This window comes from Mustela erminea, chromosome 9 (assembly GCF_009829155.1).
Source record: "Mustela erminea isolate mMusErm1 chromosome 9, mMusErm1.Pri, whole genome shotgun sequence".
NCBI classification, from domain to species: Eukaryota; Metazoa; Chordata; class Mammalia; order Carnivora; family Mustelidae; genus Mustela; species Mustela erminea.
The window spans coordinates 84,464,291-84,485,575 of NC_045622.1; the positions used below are offsets into that span (position 1 = coordinate 84,464,291).

A 21,285-nucleotide genomic window follows, 5' to 3' on the forward strand; every position below is an offset into this window, starting at 1 on the left:
CTCTTATGAGGACACTTGTCATTGGATTTCCAGCCCATCCAGATAATCCAGGATAACCTCACCTTGAGATTCTTAACATAATTATTTCTGTAAAAACCCTTTTTGCAAATAATGTCACATCCTCAGGTTCTGGGTAGACATATCTTTGGAGGGGCCACCATTCAATCCATTATGCTGGAGTTTCTGGATGTGAGCTAGGTTATGGCCATTAGATGTACTGTGTAGAAATTGGAATGCAGAAATGTGGAGGGAGCCATCTTTCCACTTCCTTGGCTGAAACTGTTGGTAGTCACAGTTACGAAGATCTTGGGATTTACTGCAACAAGTTAGTAGGGGACAGCCTTTAAATATGTGCAGATCAAGGCAGTTGCTGTACAATGGCTTCCTTGTCTCTAGCATATATCTAGAGCCCTGTGTTCATGAAGGCAACGAGAAGGTGATTCCCACCTTCCTAATTGAGGCAGAGGTAACAGTACTCCTGCTGGGTCAGCTCTTTGGTGGTTGTTCTGAGAGTAATTCTGGGTGTCCAACTATAACCTTATATAAAATCACTTTCTTTTTCAAATATCAACTTAGGCAACTAAACCCTGCCAGTTCATTCCTGTTTGGCCAATATATTCCTACACATTTTTAAAAAAGAAAATACTATTATTAAAATAGTATCACTTTAGAGTTTAGATTGAGCTCCATACTGTCTCCTATGTCTGGCTCATGGTGACTAGACCACAAAGTCATTTGAACAGTGAAGCACAAAGCCTTCTTTTTTTCTTTTTCTTTTTTTTTTTTTTTTGGCAGTGAACTTGTCTGTATGGTACAGTATTGGTGAATAACTGATAACAATACATTTGCCAAAACCTAAAGAACTTCATTCACAGCACAGAGTGAATCCTAATGTATGCAAATTTTTAAAACTCCTTTAGGGGGCTAGGGGATCCTCCTGGAGAATGTGACAAAATTATCAACTCCTTCACAATTGTATGAGACAATCTCCCTGAAGGAGTGGGGGAGAAACATGCTGACCTCAGTAACTTTGGAAATGAGTAGTCTGTAAGATTAAAGGCCAAAAAGCCTTTTTAAAGAATATCACTTAAAGTTCCCCCTTTTTAAAAAAGAGTTTATTTATTTATTTGATGAGAGAGAGATAGAAAGTGGGGGAACACAAGCAGGGGGGAGTGGGAAAGGGAGAAGCAGGGAGCCCTATTCGGGGCTTGATCCCAGGATCGTGACCTGAGCCAAAGGCAGACGCTTAACGACTGAGCACCCCAGGCATCCCTTAAAATTCCCTTTTAAGTAATTCTTTGCCTTCTTCATTTTTACCTTGGACATTCTGTATAGAAGACATAAGAGAATCCTGGCCTTTTCTCATAAATAACCTGTGTATTCTCAAAAATGCAAAATTTGTTCTAAGCTAAGGCAGAAGATGTACAGTGGCGGCCCCAGGACCTGATTCCGCCCACAGACACATTTTGTTTAGTCTGCACAGTGTTTTAGGACTACTGGAATTAGTTGTTTATATTTCAAAATCTGAAGATAACATATAAAAATATGGATTTCCGGCTTTTTAAAAAAATCAGAAGCTCTAGCAAGACTCAGCCCATATTTGCATTTGGCAGTGTGCGTGGCGACAATGGGCCGCAGCTAAGAAGATGTCGGCTTCTTTGCGCAGACCTGTTCTCCCATTTGCCATAGGCCTCACCACTCAGGTTGCCTTGTAACTTAAGATGCTGCCCTGACATCAGAGTTTGCAGCTCCTGAGATAATGGAAAGATTCGGGGCGATCCTCTGAAATCCTGTGAACAGGATGAAGCTTGTCCTTTCGGCCAACCTCATCGCCCCTTGCCACACCTTTCCCCACCGATCAGCCTCACTTTACCCCTCTTTCCCAAGGCTTCCCAACTTACTTCCTGTTTTCCCAGAGAAATATAATCTGGCCACATATGACTCAGCCTTGCATCCTTTGCATTTGCAGAGAAGAGAATCTAGAAAAACCTGTTTTTAACTGAAAGCAGTTCGCCTTTAATGACACTATTCTAAGCACCATGAGCCAAATACTTGGCCAAAGCCTTTATGTCACCATTTTACCCCTTCAGACAATAGGTCTTTGTATTAAAGCTTGAGAGGTATGTCAATTTGAATTGAGATTCTTTTGTTTTTTGTTTTAGATGTAGACATAGTAGCAGTGAAACATACTAGCTAGTGAGTGTGGAGGGTTGGAAACCACTCATTAAATTTATTGGTTCTTTGATGTCCTGTTCATGGCAAACTGTCATGGTTATTTTGCCAAAGAAGTCAAAGTCATCAAGTCAAACACATCAAGTTGTGTTTTTTAATGGGGATTGATACACTTTTATGAAAGGGACTTTGTGTGGAATTTTAAAAGGACATCCATTTCCCTTCTTCCTAAGTACAGTAACCTTGCCGTGGCCCCTTGAGGCCATTCAACACCAGCGTGAATCCGCTGCTCCTTTGTGAATTTCACAACCCATCCCACAAAATGTTCTGACTTTTTCACCTAAATATCAAAAACTTTCAGTTAGCCAAGAGAAGAAAACATCATTATCAAAAGCCTTTCTCATACTCGATTCTTATGGAAACCACTGACCATATATAGGAAAAATAGCGGGCAGCTGAAGTTTAGATTGGGGCATTCATCTTTCCTTTGTGATAAAAAGTTAGGCTGGCGACTCGGGACCTCGCTACACGCTTCATTGGCAGAAATGCTCTGTTTCTGCTTGAAAGCGTGGGCATTTCAGAAGTGCCTCCCCTCGCCAGGATGAGTAAAAACAATATCATTTTCCCTGATAGCTGCTGAATTGAAGGGAAGGATTATTTATTTAAACTTTTGAAGCATGAAGCAAAATGCCGCCAGTGTCCATCCCAGGAACCATAAGTCAGGGGGAAGAGTTTACGAAGCGTTTGGTCAGCAGGGCGATTCCCACTGTCTCGTGTAAAACACACAAGCAGCAGCAGCCTCTGAACCCCTATTAAAAAAAGCAATAGTTTCAGCTCCTTAGTTCCCACTACTGCACAATCCCATTACCTCTTCTTTCCTCACAAAAATATGTTTTGAATTATTCCTCTGCTGATGGGTGATGAAAAGCTCTTTTATTACTTGCTAACAGTCACTGTTATTATAAGAACGGTGCTTCTGCAAGCCTTGGCTCTTCCTACCTCCAAGGAACGCCACCAGTTGACCAAATCCCATCGCGCAGCACCTCATTGCTCCTGTGAGTTCTGCATGTTCCTTAAACCTGGCTGTGGGTAGCCGCATTCAGACCTCCTGCCCAAGGAGCCTCCAAACACCTTCTCTCCAGAGCAGCTCCAGACGAAGTCTGAGTTGCTGAAACGGACAGGGAAGGTGAAGCTTAACAATTCCAAGAAGCCTTCGGAGGCTTGCAACTTTTCTGATTTATTGTTACACTTCGAGTTACATGGCCCTAGTTCCTATCTCTCGTTTTAGGATGAGTTTCTGTGTTTCCTACAGTCACTCTAACAAATTACCACAAATTCGGTGGCTTAAGACACAGCAAATATTTTCTTTTATAATTCTGAAAGATAAAAATCCAGACTAAATCCTTTGGAGCTAAAAATCAGCAGCAGCCAGTCCCGTTCTTTCTGGAGGCTCCAGAATCTATCATTTCCCTTTTCCATCTTCTGGGGGCTGCTGGTTTTCTTTGCCTTATTGCCACATCCCTCCCATGTCACTTGGGTAGTCATATCACCTTCTTCTCTTCTGTAGTCTAATTTCCCTTGGTCTCCCACTTTGGGGACACTTGGGATTATATTTAGGGCCTATCTGGATAATCTGGGATAGTCTCCCCATCTCAAGATCTTTCATCATAAGAGCAACAAAGTTTCTTTTGTCATACAAGGTAATATGCACAGGTTCCAGGGATGAGGATTTGGGCATATTTTGGGGAGCACAGGCTTTCAGCCTACCATAGCCTCCAACTGTTAGTCAGTGATATTGTTATTATTTGCTTCTAGACTGTATGTTTTCTTTTTTAAATTTAGACATTCAAAGAATACAGTGCTTTATCAAACTAGTAACACTTTCAGGGGGAAAATCTTCAGGAATCTTGTGAGCTGCTTTAAACGGGTGGTTCTCTAAATGTCCATAGTTTTTTGTTTTGGGGTTTTTTTAAAGATTTTATTTATTTATTTGACAGAGATCACAAGTAGGCAGAGAGGCAGGCAGAGAGAGAGAGGTGGGAGCAGGCTGTCCGCTGAGCAGAGAGCTGGATGCGGAATTCGATCCCAGGACCCTGAGATCATGACCTGAGCCGAAGACAGAGGCTTTAACCCACTGAGCCACCCGGGAGCCCCAATATCCATAGTTTTTGATATTTGGATCTACGAAGTTTTTTGGGTTTTGTTTTTTGGGGTTTTTTGTTTGTTTGTTTTTTAATTCAAAGAAGTCCTATTTTCCATAGGTCTCAGATTATGGCTTCTAAAGCCATTTTGCCGCAAGAAGACTCAGAGCTCCTTGTATAAATAGTTGATGCCAGGAGTAGGGGAGGAAATCTACTAGATGAGCCTGAAACATTTCAGAGAAAAGCTGGAAAAGACTCCTGAAGTCTCTTAAAAGGAGTCAAGGGACAATTTGCCAAAGCTATCACTGGCCAATAATCACAATGGATTGATATGTAATGAATACATATAAATCCATGAGTTTTAACTGATATTTAAAAAGTATCTCCCTTGTTATCTTTGGAGGATGCTAGGGAATCAACTTACTACGTTAAAATCTGGTCAATTAAAGGCAAGAATCAAGCATTCGTCCTGCTTCTCTTATATGGGCTATATCTTAGGATAATCAAAGAGTTGAACCGAGAAAGTTTCTCTTTATAGGATTATTTCAGCTGATAAATAATGAAGGAATTCTAGAATTAGGAAAATCAAGGTAGCCCCTAATGAACTAGTGAATCGTGCAACCCCAGTGAATTAACAGATCTATATAATGATGATCCACGGTTGCTAATATCACAAAAAAGAAATAACCGAGTATAAATGCCTGCTGACAGAACACACTCAAAAATCACTACTTATAAAACCTTCTTCCAAAATAAGTCTAATCAAAACTCTGGATCTAATAACCAATTCACAGGAAATGGGAAGACAAAAGAGACACGTTAAACAATACTGGGTTAGGGGCACCTGGGTGGCTCAGTGGGTTAAAGCCTCTGCCTTCAGCTCAGGTCACGGTCTCAGGGTCCTGGGATAGAGCTCCACATCGGGCTCTCTGCTCAGCGGGGAGCCTGCTTCCCTCTCTCTCTCTGCCTGCCTCTCTGCCTACTTGGGATCTCTCTCTATCAAAATATACTAAAAAAAAAAAAAAAAAAATACTGGGTTAAATGCAATTTGTAAAATCTACATGTGAGGTACTCTATAAAACCAAAATCGCAAGACGAGAAAGGTGGCTTGGAAACCTGTAAATTAAGTTTATAAATAAATTGCCATGTCTGTCAATCGCAAGGCATACAATCTAGTTGCATCTTTAGTCAAGCAAGTCAGAAAAATCAAACAATAGTAAGGGAAGCTTGAACTCTGACTGGATATTCGATGATGTTAAAGAATAAGGATTAATATTTTAGGTGTGATCTGTTTAAAAAAGAAGTTCTCATTTAGAGCTGTGTACTGACATATTTTTAACGAAATGACAAATGGGATTTGCTTCAAAATAATCCGCAGTGGAGTGAGGATCAACGGGTGAAACAAGATTGGCCACAAATTAACAATTGTTGAAACTGAATGGTGGGTGCATAAGAATTCATTATACTCTTCTCTCCACTTTTGTGTGGTTTTGGATTCTTTTCACAATTGCCTTTTGGTTTTGCGGTAAAATCTTGCTTTTTATTTTGGCTTTAACCTCACAATATCAATAGCAGTAATACTAAACCAGATTATTTAGGGTATTTTTTTTTTTAAATTAAACACAGTTAAATGTCTTTAGCCCTTCCTTAATAGTCCAAAACTCCCCATGGACTTGTTAGTAGGAAACATAAGTTCCAAGTTCAGGCACTGGCGCACTAGCTAGCTCTTCTATGCACCTTACATCCTACATGAATTTTTCTTGACTGTCCCACTGTGTTTTGTTATATATCAAAGCTAGACACAAGATTGAAACATGCTATAAATCCTACCAAGTTCATAGATTGGTCTTATTACCTGTTCTCAAATGTCTTGATAAAATTCAAGGCTGTAAATCTCAGATTGCTTTCTACCCCAATGCATTTTGCCACTGCAGAGAGAATTACAAGCAGACTTCACCCCATCTCCTAAGGCAGACTTTTTTGGCAAGAAAGGCTGAGAGATAAACACATTTAAAAAAATAATAGACGGTTATTTGTCTGTAAGGACCACCCAACTAAAGAGTTAGCTATCTCTCCAGAACTACACAATTCTCTATAAACCAGACTCAACACCTTGGAGTCATCACCAATGTGTCCCATGTCCTCTTTTGGGTGCTTCTTTTTAAGTGGCTGCTATGGGCAAGGCATCATGCTTGGCACTGAGGATACAGGGAAATGTGGCACAGTCCTGTCCTAGAGGAGATCAGTCCAGTGGATGGGAAAGAATGAACATGAATGAACATATCTTGTCAATGCGCTGATGGAAGTCTTCAGTTCTCCAGTTTTTGTGTGTCGTCTTTCCCTTCAATTCCCAGTGGACCTCGTCTGAACCAGTATCTTCTGTGACTGTAGATGGCATGGTCCAAGAGACATTAGAGTTCAATGGTTAAGAGCAGAGACTTAGCTGCCAAACTGCCTGGGCTTGAGTCCTGGCTTCACTCCTTCCCAGATGTTTTAGAGGTGTGACATTCCTCTGTGCCCTGTGTGCTCATTCATAAGCAGGGCGTAATAAGGCTGTTGCAAGGATTAAAGGAGTTCATGTCTATAGAGGTCTCAGCATAGTACCTGGTATAATAAGGACCTTATTTGCTTAAGTGTCTTATTGGTGGTTCAGACTCCTCTTTTGCCAACCTTCCATAGCACTTCCAATAGTCACAATTGCTTCCCTTAATTCCACAAAGCACAGCTAATAAATAGCCTAGTGTTTATGGGAACACTGCTAGACCTAGGGTCCGTTAATGATGCCCATTTCCAGGAAGCCACCTATAGTCATCTCTCCGCTTAGCCCTCAGCCCACCATTGCGTTGCAGAAGCCTGCTCTTAAAACTTTACAGCCTGTCCTCAGCCTCTGCCCAAGTCAAGCACCCCAACATCTGTCCCTTAGCCCCAGCAAGTGAAAGCCTTGTTTAAATAATAATTTCTATAGAAATTCTCTCTGCTCACAGCAAGACTGTCTTTTACACAATGTTCTGCGAAGTAATGCAGCAACTCACCCTGAACTGCTCTATCCCAAACCAAAAGGAACATTCTAAGTTGCTTTCCTTACAAATACACAAACAATCTTTGCTTAAAGAAGAATTCTGCATCTGTATAAAATATTGTAAGCACAGAGGATGAACCTGCCATGGAAATCCAAGAAGGCGTCCCAGAAGAGATGACCTGTAAGCTTTAAATCGTCCTTATTTCAATATTCTCCCCAAATAAATATTAGGGTAATGCATGTGGAGGGACTTAGAAGAAATATGGCAAAACATAAGCAATGAGTCACTCAGGGGGAAGGACTTATGGTAATTATTTTCTTCTTTATGTTTGTATACTTCCCTACTTGCTACAATGTATGTATTACATTTGGCATAAGAGGATGAGATGGTATTTTTAATGTCTCATTTCTGTTTTTTCCTTTTCATTTCTTTTGTCCCCACCAACTCCATGGTATGTCACTTTTATCTGGACTCTCTCTCCTGCTCAATACCGAACAGTGGCTTCTTCCTACTTTCTCCTCAAGCCCTCTTAACTCTGCCATTTCATGCTTCTTCATAATTCATCCCACCCTATCCCCTCATCATATTCCCCTCTACACCCGCTCATCATCCAAGGATAGAATCCTACCTTTCAGCAGGAAAATGACAGCCTTTTCCCTATTTCTGAGGGCTCTCAGGAAAATACCCCATGACGGCTAAAAATCCTTTGTAGGGTAGGTGGTAAGAAGTAGAACCGAATACAGGGATGTTGGCATGTTAATCTTCTTTCTAGGAATTGATGTTATTCATTTACGAGAGTCTTAATTGCTGCTGTCCATAGCTGCATTTCATAGATAGGGTTAAGTAATTGCCCACGGTCATACAACACTGAAAGGCATGAGAGCCTAGATTAGGACCCAGGTCGGCTGGACACCAAAGCCATGCTCTTGCCTTCATACCATGCCCTTGGCAAGGAGAACATGTCATACTTATATTCACTTAACAGTTTGTGGTAATTGACATTGGCAATTGGTAATTACTAATTACCAGTATTGACACATTGACATTGAAACTGAAAAATTGTTTCTAGCCAAGCTAATTCACTCCCAGAGCTCTTTTAGTTTATGGCTCATAATTTTGTACATTTGATACTGTATTTTTGCTAATTGTTTCTTATGTATAAATCTCTTCTCCTTAATTAGATCATTGGTTTCAGGAAGTGATGACCATGTGCTAAGCACATACTAAGTGCATACTAAGAATACAGAGACTAAGCACTTCATTTCATTTGAAAGCTTGCTTTATCAAAATAATATTTCAAAGGTTATATAATTCCTAACTAAAAATCTTGAGTAACAGGATAATTTTCCAGTTTAGGACATGGTTAATAAATGAAATAATATTTCTACAGAGGCCAAGGAAAAGGTAATGTATCCCTTATTAAACTATTTATTATGTCATCCTTTCTCAATCTTTCCCAAACACTGAGGGTTCTGCCAGTATTACAAAGATACACAACTTGTCATTGTAATCTACAAAAGAAAGTACAGATGGATACACAAATTTTATTTTTTAAATTTCATTTTATTTTTTTGGACATAAAAATGTTAAATGCTATGTATTTACAGAACAATGGGGGCTAGCTGGAGATAGGAAGATAGCATTCAAAATGGGTGAAACCAACTCAAACTTGCATTCAAGAAGGAACCTAAAGAAATAATTTAATATACCTACAATCTGTTTTTACCCAACAAATACCTGAAAAGAGAACAGCACGTGTGAGACCAACCCAAGATATTTCTGCAATGAGGCTTTTTCATGTTGGTTCCCAAGTAACTCATAATTTTGAAAATTTCAAAATGTCATAATTTATTAGCATTACTTTTAGAAGAATAGATTTCATGTTGCCACCAGATATGAAATAAAATTTTCTACCTGGTGAAATATTTCCCTGGAATCTTACCCATTCTGCCTCATAAGAGGGAGTGGAATGACAGATGTGCTGTTATTAGCAAATCATCATCTCCATTAGGACAAATTTCATGAGTGTCTTTTCTTGTAGGGAGTCCCCACTCCTTCAATCTCTGCCCCCTTCCAGCATTTTCCTTTTGGATTGGATCATATTTTCATGTACTTGTTTTCACTTCCTAGAAGGATTGTGCCTCTCCAGGTAGACTCTATGCTCTCCACGGATGGTTTTCTTTATATTCTGTAAACCCCCTTAGCTCTTTGTAGTGGCGTGCTGAAATAGCCAGTCAACAAATCAGAGCGTTATTCGATTTAATTCTTTTAGGGAAACAGAAGTGGGGTCATCCCTCTGCATTGCTCCTTGATTCTTTGGGCTTCTCTAAAACCGCATTTCCAAACACAGAACAGCTGAAATAACAACAGCACATGCTTGTCTTTTTCCAGTACCATACACTTTCCAAAGGGTTTCCATGTATCTTATCTATTTCTCACCCAAATCCTAGGAGGTAAGTAGAGCAGATATGGCCCATCTCATTTGATAGATGGTAAAACAGAGGAAGAGGGAGGTTAAGTGACTTGCCCAGACTCTCACCACTCCAGTACATCTGCCAGAATTATCTTTTTAAAAATAAATATAAACATGACATTCCCCTGCATAAAATCATCAACAGGACCCCGGCTGTCTAGGGGGTAAAGTGCAAACTCCTTAGTGGGGCACGCAAGTCCCTTCACATCCTGGCCCCATGCTCCTTACCAGCTTCATCTTCCACTACTTGGCTGGGCACCTCACACTCCCCAGCCACCCACAGCTGCCCCCCACACACTCTCACATCATTAGCACTCAAGCCTGCATGCCTTTGGATCCGTGGCTTCTGCTCCTTGGAATGCCCTTTTGGGTTTAAACCTTTTGTTACCCCCTGAAATCCCTATTTGGCCCCCCACATGTAAGTCACATGAAAGCTCCTTTATAATCTTGCTTCTGACTTCCTTTCTGTTGAGCAAACTGGCCACGCTTTACAAGCCACTAGCCCGTACCTGGTTGCTCCCCTTTACCCTGCTCTATTTTTGTCTTTTTATCCCCACAGAACTTGTTACCTTCTGACATACTATGTGATTTGCTTATTCTTTAAGGCTTCCTATCTGTCTCCCTCTGCTAGAATGTCCTCTCCTCTAGGGCAGGGAGCTTTGCTGATTTTCTTCACCTTCCTGTACCCCAAGCACCCAGGACAGAATCTGACACATAAGTGTGTGGGAGATTCAGAAAGCATTAATTAAGGGACCACAGTTCTGACACTGAGGCTACAGAGTTGAAACACATTCCTTGGGCTAGGAGAAAGGGAACTCCAGCATTCTGGTGCACAGAGCAGGGAGTGCAGTGATGGTGGTAAGTGGTGGGGTTGGGGGGGCAGGAGTGAGATGAGAACACAGATAAGGGGCAGCCAATGAGGCAGGAGCCTGGCAGGTGTAGATGAAAGCCACAGACAGGAAAGGCTTAGGCTCCATCCAGTGGGTGATACAGAAAGAGAGCCTTGACAGCCACACGCAAGTTCAGCAAGTTCACCAAGTTCAGAAGGAGGTGGGGAGAATCTTTGCATTTGAGAAATTACAAGTCACTTTTTATAGCTTGGTCTCTGGATGCATACGGGGGTAAGATAGAAGGTCAGAGAACTAATAACTGTAGGAGAGACAGAGAGCTCTCGAATATAACCAAGTCTTTGCCTCAGAATCAAATGCAACTGGGTTGTTTATACCTCCCAAACAACAATGTTCCAGAACACCTCTTTTCGGGGTGCCTGGGTGGCTTAGTCCTTAAGTGTCTGCCTTCAGCTTAGGTCATGATCCCAGTGTCCTGGGATCTGCCTTCAGCTTAGGTCATGATCCCAGTGTCCTGGGATCGAGCCTCATATCGGGCTCCTGCTTCTCCCTCTCCAGCTCCCCTGTGCTTGTGTTCCCTCTCTTGCTATGCTATCTCTCTGTCATAAATTAAAACAAAAACAAAACAAAACAAAAAAAGCCCACCCCTTTTCTGAATTGAAAAATTGCTAGACATTATTAATTCTGATGTCAATAGTTTAGAGAGGAAAACAGTCCAGAGTCTAGGCATTTCACCTTGATCTCTTGAGACTCTAGAAGAAAATTCTAGAGTACATACCTTGAAATATTAATCCTGCTCATTCATGGGGCTTCTGGATCAGCAGGAATTTCATATGTTTTTCCTTATTAAGCCTTTTCTTTTTCTCTTTCAGAGTCTGAAAAGAATTTTTGTAGCTAGAGTATATCTAGATGAGTTGTGGTAGTTGGCTTAATTTCAGGAGAGTAATATTTTTTATTGTTTGAGTAGCTCACTGTTTTAAACCATCCAATGAATGTCAAGCATTGTGATAGGCCTTTTGCTACAAAGACTAATAACATAGGGCCGTGGCTTTTCCGAGGCTCACAGACTGGTAGGGATCGGCAGACATATACACATAATAAAATGTAGAGATCATATGGAAGTTTGCATGGGATATAGAGGGCAGACAAAGAAAAGAGCGCTTTATTTTTCTAGAGAGAGAGAGCACAGTGGGGAAATTGGTGTACGAAGTTTCCTAAAAGAGATGATGCTTGATCAGTCTTGAATGTTAATGTGTGTTCTTCAGTGGACATTGGACAATGGGCATTCAGTGTAAATGGGAAAGCACTAAGCAAAGGCTTGACAATGTGAAACAGGCTGGCAAATTCAAGGAAGTACAAATAGTTCAAAATGTCTGAACATGGCCTGTGTGTGCCTGTGAATGTGTGTAGGAAGTGGGGCATATGACTATATGCCACCGTAAGGAGCTGGGATTTCATTCGATAGGCCAGTGTTTCTCAAACTGTGATCTGAGGAGCACCTGACTCAGACTTTTCTAGAGCTTTCTCATTAAAATGCAAATCCCTGGGCTCTTAGGATTCAGAATCTCAAAAAGAATGATGGGTGAGGTTGGAAAGACTAAGGCGATGCCTATGTAAAATAAAGTTTGAGGACTGCTATTATATGTAAATAATTCATTCTTATTGTATAGGTTACAATGAGAGACATTCAAAGGTTATAAACAGAGGACAATCAGATTTACTTTTTTTTCCCCCCTTAAAGATTGTATTTATTTATTCGATAAAGCTCAAGAGAGCACAAGCAGGAGAAGAGGGAGAGGAAGAAGCAGGCTTCCCACTGAGCTGTGAGCCTGATGTGGGGGCTCTATTCTGGGACCCTGGGATCCTGAACTGAGCCAAAGGCAACCACTTGACTGAGCCACCCAGGTGTCTCGAGAAAATACATTTTTTTTTTGAAAAAGATATTTAACACAGTAAAGCCACTTTCGAAAATTGTTTGGCAAACATATATATGCTTTGCATTCCAACGACCTCTTCCCTCGTTGTATACCTAACTGAAATGTGTACTTAGGTTCCTCAAAAGACACATACTAGCATATCCACAGAGTTATTGAACCTACTGAAAGATGGAAATAATCAAATATCCATTCACACTAGGAAGGATACTACAGTGTAATATATTTACACAGCAGAATACTATATATAATGAGAATGAATGATCTACAACCACATGCAGCAATATGGATAAATCTTACAAACACAATGTTGAGGGGGAAAAGCCAGAAACCAAAGAGTACACACTGTGTGATTCCATTTGTATGTAACACAAAAACAGGCAAAAACAAATCCATACTGTCGGACATCAGAACAGTGGTTACCCTTGGGAAGGAATATTGTGACTGGAGGCTGTTTTGAGGTTCTCAAAACATAATCTCTTTATCTGGTCCTGGATACATCAGTATGTTCAGTTTGTGATGCTTTATTGGGCTGTACATTTATGATATGTGCAGGGATGTCCCTGGTGTATTTAGGTGTATGTTTTAAGTAAGAAAAATAATATATTTATTTATAGAGTACAAGCGGAGAGGGGTGGGCACAGGCAGAGGCAGAGGGAGAGAGAGAATCTCTAGCAGTCTCTGCCCACACTGAGCACAGAGCCTGATGTGGGGCTCGATCCTACAACCCTGAGACCATGGCCTAAGGTGAAACCAAGAGGGGAAGCTCGATTGACTGAACCACTCAGAGACCCCACCACCCAGTACACTTATTTTTAAACACCTTCCTCCTCTGCATGACAAAATAATTTTCAATAATAGCCATGAAATAAAACTAAAATAATAATAGTTATAAAAGAAACAGACTGGGGCGCCTGGGTGGCTCAGTGGGTTAAGCCGCTGCCTTCGGCTCAGGTCATAATCTCAGAGTCCTGGGATCGAGCCCCGCATCAGGCTCTCTGCTCAGCGGGGGGCCTGCTTCCTCCTCTCTCTCTGCCTGCCTCTCTGCCTGCTTGTGATCTCTGTCAAATAAATAAATAAAATCTTTTAAAAAAAATAAAAAAAATAAAAGAAACAGACTGTGAAATCTTTTTAAGTTAAATTTTACATGCGGGTGTGTGTTTGTGTATAGGTATATGGGTGTATACATGCATACACATTATATAGAAGGTTTTAATTTGTGTGGTATTGTGAATCATAATAAGAAATAAATGTTTAGGGGATGACTCATTCCCAGCCATCCCGCTGGGTGGCTCAGCGGGTTAAGCCTCTGCCTTCACCTCAGGTCATGATCTCGGCGTCCTGAGATCGAGCCTGCATCAGGGTCTCTGCTCCTTGGGGAGGCTTCTTCCCTTCTCTCTCTGCCTACTTGTGATCTCTGCCAGTCAAATAAATAAATAAAACCTTTAGAAGGAAAGAAAAAAAGGAAGGAAGGAAGGAAGGAAGGGAGGGAGGGAGGGAGGGAGGGAGGAAGAAATAAATGTTTAGGTCATCATTGCCCTTTCTGGTAGAGAGCTCCCAAAACTCTTGGAATTTCCTGTGCTCAGAAGGATAAAGGTGTCTCCTGTTATGTTAATGAGGTAACCTGCTGGCTAGGGGCTGGCTTCTTGGAGAACCAACCAAATGATTAAAAGATTGAAACTTCCTGTGCCCCGACCCTCTCCTCTCCTGAGAGGGGAGTGGGGCTAAAGATTGCACCAATGGCCAATGGTGAAATCAATCATGCCTTTGTAATGAAGCCACCATAAAAACCCAAGGGGACTGTGTTCAGAGAGCTTCCAGGTTGGTGAACGCGTGGTGGTGCTGGGGAGTGTGGTGCCCTGAGCATGGAAGCCCCGTGCCCTTTCCCCCTACCTTGTCCTACACATCTCTTCATCTGGCTGCTCTTGAGACACATCCTTTTATACTTAACCAGGGATCTGGTAAGTGAAATGTTTCTCTGAGTTCTGTGAGCTGCTGTAGCAAATTAATCAGACCTGAGGAGGCAGTCACTGAAAACACTACTCTATGGCCAGTTGGGCAGAAGTACAGGTGACAAGTCCCCTCCACCTGGAATTGGTATCTGAAGTGGAGGATGGAGGCGGAGGGCCGTCCTATGGGACTGAATTCTTAACCTGTGGAATCTGATGCTGTCTCTGGGTAGGTGGTGGTGTCCAGGAATAGGAATCGCTTGCCGATCTAGGGAAACCACCCCCTACACACACTCACACATGTTGGAAATTGATAACAGAATTCTATTAATAATTAACAAACTTTTTTTTTAATTCACTGTTGCAGATGTTATTCAAATGCAATAACGTATATTATGTATAAAGTAAAATTTGGAAAGTAAATATGTTTATGAAAGTATCTTGCAGTACCCTGGGTTTCACTGTTCAAATTTCGAATACATTATAAAACTTATAGTCATAGATTGACAGAATTGAAGTAATTTAAGCTCTGTTTCTTTGTCTTTACCTTCACCACAATGTCAGTTGTTTATTTTGAACCCCTTAAACATGGAATACGTAGGACCACATGTGTCAGAAACACAACTGTGTGGAAAGGCAGCTCGAAAGATTTCAGACCTTCAAGGGTTACTCTTGAGATGTCCACATGTAGCTGAGCCCACATGTGTCAGGGCCCAGCTATATAATTGGACGTCCTCCAAATTAAATTCCTTATAGAATATAGTGCTTATTAAAAAATAAGAAAAGTTGGGGCACCTGGGTGGCTCAGTGGGTTAAAGCCTCTGCCTTTGGCTCAGGTCATGATCCCAGGGACCTGGGATAGAGCCCCACATCGGCTCTCTGCTCAGCAGGGAGCCTGCTTCCTCCTTTCTCTTTCTGCCTGCCTCTCTGCCAACTTGTAATCTCTGCCTGTCAAATAAAATAAATAAAATCTTTTAAAAAAAGTAAGAAAAGTGTGCCAATTTGATTCTCATATATATGATATATATTTATTTAATATGCTTTATAAATATATATATTGCATCAGAATGATTTATTAATGTATTTACATATAAATTAATATAATTACAAGTATGTACGAGCATCAGATTCCACAGGTTAATATATATATAAGCATATGTTAAAAATATATAAAATATTTATATATATTTAGTTCAGTAGTAACTGCACTGATTATTTAGAACTTAACCTTTTTTTTTCATGGAGGACTATTTTGTCCTTCACATTATTTTATTTATATGTTTATTTTTAAAAATTTATTTATTCTTTTGAGAGAGAGAGAGACAGAGAGGGCACAAGCAGGGGGACAGGCGGAGCCAGAGGGAGAGGGTGAAGCAGGCTCCCCGCTGAGCAGAGAGCCCAATGTGGGGCTCGACGCCAGGACCCGGAGATGGTGACCGAGCTGAAGACGGACACTTAACCATCTGAGCCACCCCTGCGCCCTATCCTTCACATTATTTAGAAGGAATTGTGCAGGATGTAGTAAAAAGCAGGATCAGCTTTGTTACTGTTTTTAAATGATCCACAGGCAACTTACTTCCTTGTTGTTTGTACCCGGGAATGGACCCCTCCCAAGACCGCACCCCTGCTATGCCGCCAAATATGTGTGCTTTTCTGTATGCGTATTCTGTTTCAATAAAATGGTAAAAAGAAATAAAAGGACTATCTGGGGCAGCTTACAGAAATGTTGGGTGAGCTGGATAAGTAAGCTTGAGGCTGCTCTTAAAACAACACCCAAGGGACGCCTGGGTGGCTCAGTTGGTTGGGCAGCTGCCTTCGGCTCAGGTCATGATCCCAGCGTCCTCGGATGGAGTCCCGCATTGGGCTCCTTGCTCAGCAGGGAGCCTGCTTCTCCCTCTGCCTCTGCCTGCCATTCTGTCTGCCTGTGCTCGCTCTCTCCCCCTCTCTCTCTCTGATAAATAAATAAAATCTTAAAAAAAAAAAAAAACACCCGAAACTGCGTAGCCCACCTGGCCTACAGAAGCTAGAACCGCCGCTGCTGCCCCAGGGGACCTGTGAGGACAGGCCACCGGCACTGTAGCCCCTGAAAGCCAGAAGCCTCTGCTGCCACCTTTGCCAGGCAGGTTACGCATCGAGTTTTCTCCTTTAAGTTGCCAATTCACAAACAGCAGATTCAAGTGGGTCTAACTGATGCAGCCTAAGGTCAGATGTTGGGGAATTTGTTTCCTGAATTCCCCCTCAGGGGACATAGCCATCAGAAGGCTGGGAATCACAACAAGGATGTCCAAAAAGTGATAAGTAGCCAAAAAAATATGAGACAACCCACTACAACCTCCTTCTTAGCTGTGTAATATCGATACGTCTTCATTCTGTACTTAATAAGTACACGTGAGCAATCACACTAAAATTCTCCAAAGGAACATAATGCAAATATCTCTCAGGCAGCTACACATGCTACCTCTGCCCAAAAGGGAGATTATCTATAAGGAAAAAAAAAAGTGTTTCTCCATGTACTGCATGCAGTTCAGAATCTTAGCCCGGGATGGTGTGTGGCTCCAGATGTGTCTCCTCACGGCCCAGTGACCTTTACACAAAGACACGGTGACGCCCTCCAGTGCACTAAATGTGCAGCAGAGAAAGGTCAGGATTTCCATAACAACTGCAGCTCAGGAAAGAGGAGAATGGGAAACATGGCAGTCAGAGCAACCCTCAAACGTAGCGGGGTTGAGGACTTCTTGCCGTGGTGGTGGTATAAGATCTTGGTTAGCCTGTCTGAGAGCTTCTGCCTTCTGGAGAAGTCCTCTGAGTCCATTATCCTCCATGGCATCCTATGAGAAGCACTTTGGGAAGGATGCTTTCCTGGTGGCCTCAGAGTACTTCATAGCCCACTCTACCTCATAGGTATGAGTTTAGGGTCCGGGGTGGCCTTATGGATTGAACAATTAGTGGCTGTTTCCAGAAAAATCTGGAGTTTCTTTGGTGATAGACTGTTGTGAGACAATTTTCCTTGGGCTTCTTGCATCTGTATGTGTCTGAGATGTTGAAGCACTGATAGAGCCTTTAGTTTCCAACTATATTTTAAAGTGTGTTTATGTAGAAGACACTACCATGGAAGATTACAGTAGTGTTTTCCTCCACAACAAAGGTCAAGCATGCTTACAGTCCCTTATAAAGTATTTGGGCTTCCTAAGTTTGAGGTTTCTTTCCTGGGACGGGCACATCAGACATACATCTGGGCCCATCTAAACAAGAAATGATGAGGATCTGAAGGGAAACACAAATAAAAACAATAGAAAAGCTGTTCAGGGAACACCTGGGTGGCTCAGTTGATTAAGCATCTACCGTGGGCTCAGGTCATGATCCCAGGGTTCTGGGATCGAGTCTTACATCAGGCTCCTTGCTCAGCAGGAAGCCTGCTTCTCCCTCTGCTTGTGCTCTCTCTCTCTCTCTCTCTCTCTCTGACAAATAAAATCTAAAAAAGAAAAGCTGTTCAGAATTGGGGGATATGGTCCCTCCCTATGCCCAATGTTTCCTTCCAAGTGAAGAGAGCTCTACGAAGTGTCCCTCTGGTGTCCGCCTACCTTTCTGTGCCTCTGTCCAGTGGGAAGGGGAGTGATTGCTCGGATCAGTGCGTGTGGGAAGAACAATAAGGCTCATTTCACATCCACCATTTTCCATGGGGGAGCGGGCCTCCCATGGTATGCAGCCTTGTGCTGGGAAACAAGGTATCGTTCTGCACGAGCCTGCATAGTGGGGACCCAGTCTGTAACTGCCTCTTTTTCCTCTTGGGCAAGCTAGCCACGGAGACCATAAGTTCAGTGCTCCTCTGTGGTGTAAGTCTTCCCACGTCCGAGGCCTCCCCATCCAGCCTCGCCTGTGGCCACGTAGGTAAATCTGCCCAATTCTGGAGTTGAGGTTTATCAGCATATTAAGAGGTCAAAAACCATGACCTACCTCTGTTAGTAATGAAGATGCTATTTTGTCCTACCTCTCCCTCACCTGTGCATTCTTTATTTCCTGTTAAAAAACAACTCTGTTGATATAATTCATATACCATACAATGCACCCATTTCAAGTCTGTATTTCAATGAATTTTAGTATATAGATTCGCAGTGTCATGTAGCTAGTACCGCGGTGATTTGGGGAACACTTCCATCACCCCACAAAGAAACCTCTCACCATTTAGTTATCAGACCCCATCCCCCCCCTTACCCCCACCATGGAATTGTACATTATGTTCTGTTTCTGGTTTCTGGCTTTTTTCACTTAACATAGGATTTTCCACGTTCATTTGTGTTGGAGCATGTATCAGTCCTCCATTCCTTTTTACTGCCGAATAAAGTTCCATTGTGTGCATGTTCCACATTTGGTTTATCCGTTCATCAGCTGATGGTCATTTGGCTACTATGAATGTTTTTGGCTATTATGGATAATGCTGCTATGAACACTTGTGGATATGTTTTTGTATGTTTTCAATTCTCTGGATGTATACCCTGGAGTGGAATTGGTGGGTCACATAACTGTATGTTTTCCAAAGTGGCTGCACTACTTTACATTCTCGTCTCAGTGTATGAGGGCTCCAAATTCTCTACATGCTCATGAATACTTGTTACTGTCTTTTTTATCACAGCCATTCCAGCAGATGTACAGGGTGTGTCATGTTGGTTTGATTTGCATTTACCAGGAGCTAATGAATAGTCTTTCGCTGACCTCGATAGTGGTTATGTGTGTGTTCACTGTGATAATTCATTTAAGTGTGCACTTATGATCAGTGCATTTTTCTGGACATATTATACGTCAGCACAAAAGTTTATTTAAAAGTACATATTCCACATCAGGAAAAGACTTCTTACATTCTATTTTAAAAATGCAATCATCACCGCCTGTCAAAAAAGAAGAGATAAGAGCAGTGGCTTTGAAGGGAGACAGACTTGAATAGGAATCCATGCTCTGTGTTTCCCGGTGGCAAAGCTCCCGGACTCTTCTGAGCCTCTGTTGCTTCATCTTTAAACACAATTTCTTGAAAAAGTAGTGTGTGCTTAGTGTGGCTCCTGTGGGAGCTCAAAATAATGATTTTTTTTCTAAAAACATAGAACTTGCTCGTAAAAGCTCGTCTTGCATTCGCATTCTTTTCAGCTGATAAGCCTCTTGACTAGCGGATGCATTTTTCCCCTTCTGGTATAGACATGCCTTTCTGAAGTCATTAAAAAACATAAATGATGAAAAAAAAACATAAATGATGAATGTGTCTTCCTTAGATTCAACAGAGTTATGAACGTTTCAATGATTGGTTATGTCCTGTGAAGTGAAGAAGTTAACCTTATGAATTTCCTCTTACTACAAAGACTACTGGGAAGATTAATGTTTTCTAATGCTCCGAGTGTTGGAGATTTAAGGCACTGTATTAGTTTTACTGCTCAGTCGACAGCTCAGGTGCAATATGTTCCGGTGAGTCACCAATCAACTGGCTTAAAAGGCTGTTTCATCTATAAAGTCACTATAATCATACATTGCATCACTAGCATAAAATTTAATTATTAGCTGTAAATCTCTGAGATCCTAAGATGATAGTTGCTTTGTAAATTCAGTGTTACACCACAATAGCACTAAAAGAGACTCCAAGATGCTCACCACAAATACACATTACCAAAATTTGTGAATTTACACTTCCGTAAACGTTTTATTTTCCAAAAGTATGACTTTAGATTTTAGGTTTTTCTCTTTGTGTCAGTCAGGATTAGGTTCAACTGAGTATAAGAGAAATCCAATGTAATGGTGGATTAAACAAGTTGAAGATTTATTTTTCTCTTAAGTAAGATAAGTCCAGAGGTAGGCAGTCATGAGTAGGCACTGCATCTTCGTGATGTTATCGGGGACATGGACTCCTTCCATCTTTCCTCTCCATCATCATGGCTTTGGCCATTAAGGCCACATCTTGGTCTTAGTTTGGTTGCTGCAATTCCCACCATCAAGTTTAGCAAGAAGGAGAAAGGGGCAAGGGAAAAAGAATCAATCAGCTTCCAGGCTAAGTCTGCTCCTTTTTTTTAGAGTTTTCCAGAAAGGTACTCTCCAAATCCCCATTTACATCTTACTGACTATCCCTCTCCAAAATAAAGCTGATAAATTTAGTTGCACAGAAGGGTATTTTGCCACGCCCATGCTAAGGGGAAGGCTTTGCTACCAAGGAGTAGGAAGATAGATAGCAGGTTGACAAGTGGTAGTCTCTGCCACACTTTTTTTTTAAAAAACTCTTTTTTGTCTTTCTAAGATGTTATAATCATCTATTTTTCATTCACAATTAAAATTTGAGGCAATTTTCAGAGATCTATTACATGTCATTTTAAGTAACTGTTACAGTATCATTCACTAATAACTATTTGTTGAATTTTCTTTGTGTCTGACACTTTGATAAGTGAAGAGATGCAAGAATGAACACATCTCACCCTAGAAGTCAGTATACATCAATTCAGTAAAAGGATAATGATTATTAATTTAAATGATGCCTATTTCAAATGGGTTATCCTTGATAATATTGTATTACTATTAGGTAATCAATTACATGTACTATATTAACATAAAAAATATGCTTTCCCTTATCAGGTGAATAATTTCATAGTGTTGAGATGCCTGATATAGACTTAAAGACAAATTTTAGATATCAATATGCAAAGCTTTCTCCTTACAGAAAAATTATAGATTTGGTCCAATAATAAAATTTCAAGTGAGTATATTAATATAGCCCTTGCTA

The 21,285-nt window shown here is 41.3% G+C and overlaps 1 long non-coding RNA gene across 1 annotated transcript in view; it reads left to right on the forward strand.

The window, feature by feature from the left end:
* Positions 1–19,830, forward strand: part of LOC116598575 — a 128,345-nt gene extending 108,515 nt beyond the window's left edge. Inside the window, exon 6 of the long non-coding RNA XR_004289104.1 lies at positions 19,796–19,830. This is a non-coding gene — a long non-coding RNA (uncharacterized LOC116598575). The remainder of the gene's footprint in view (positions 1–19,795) is intronic.
* Positions 19,831–21,285: the final 1,455 nt, after the last annotated feature.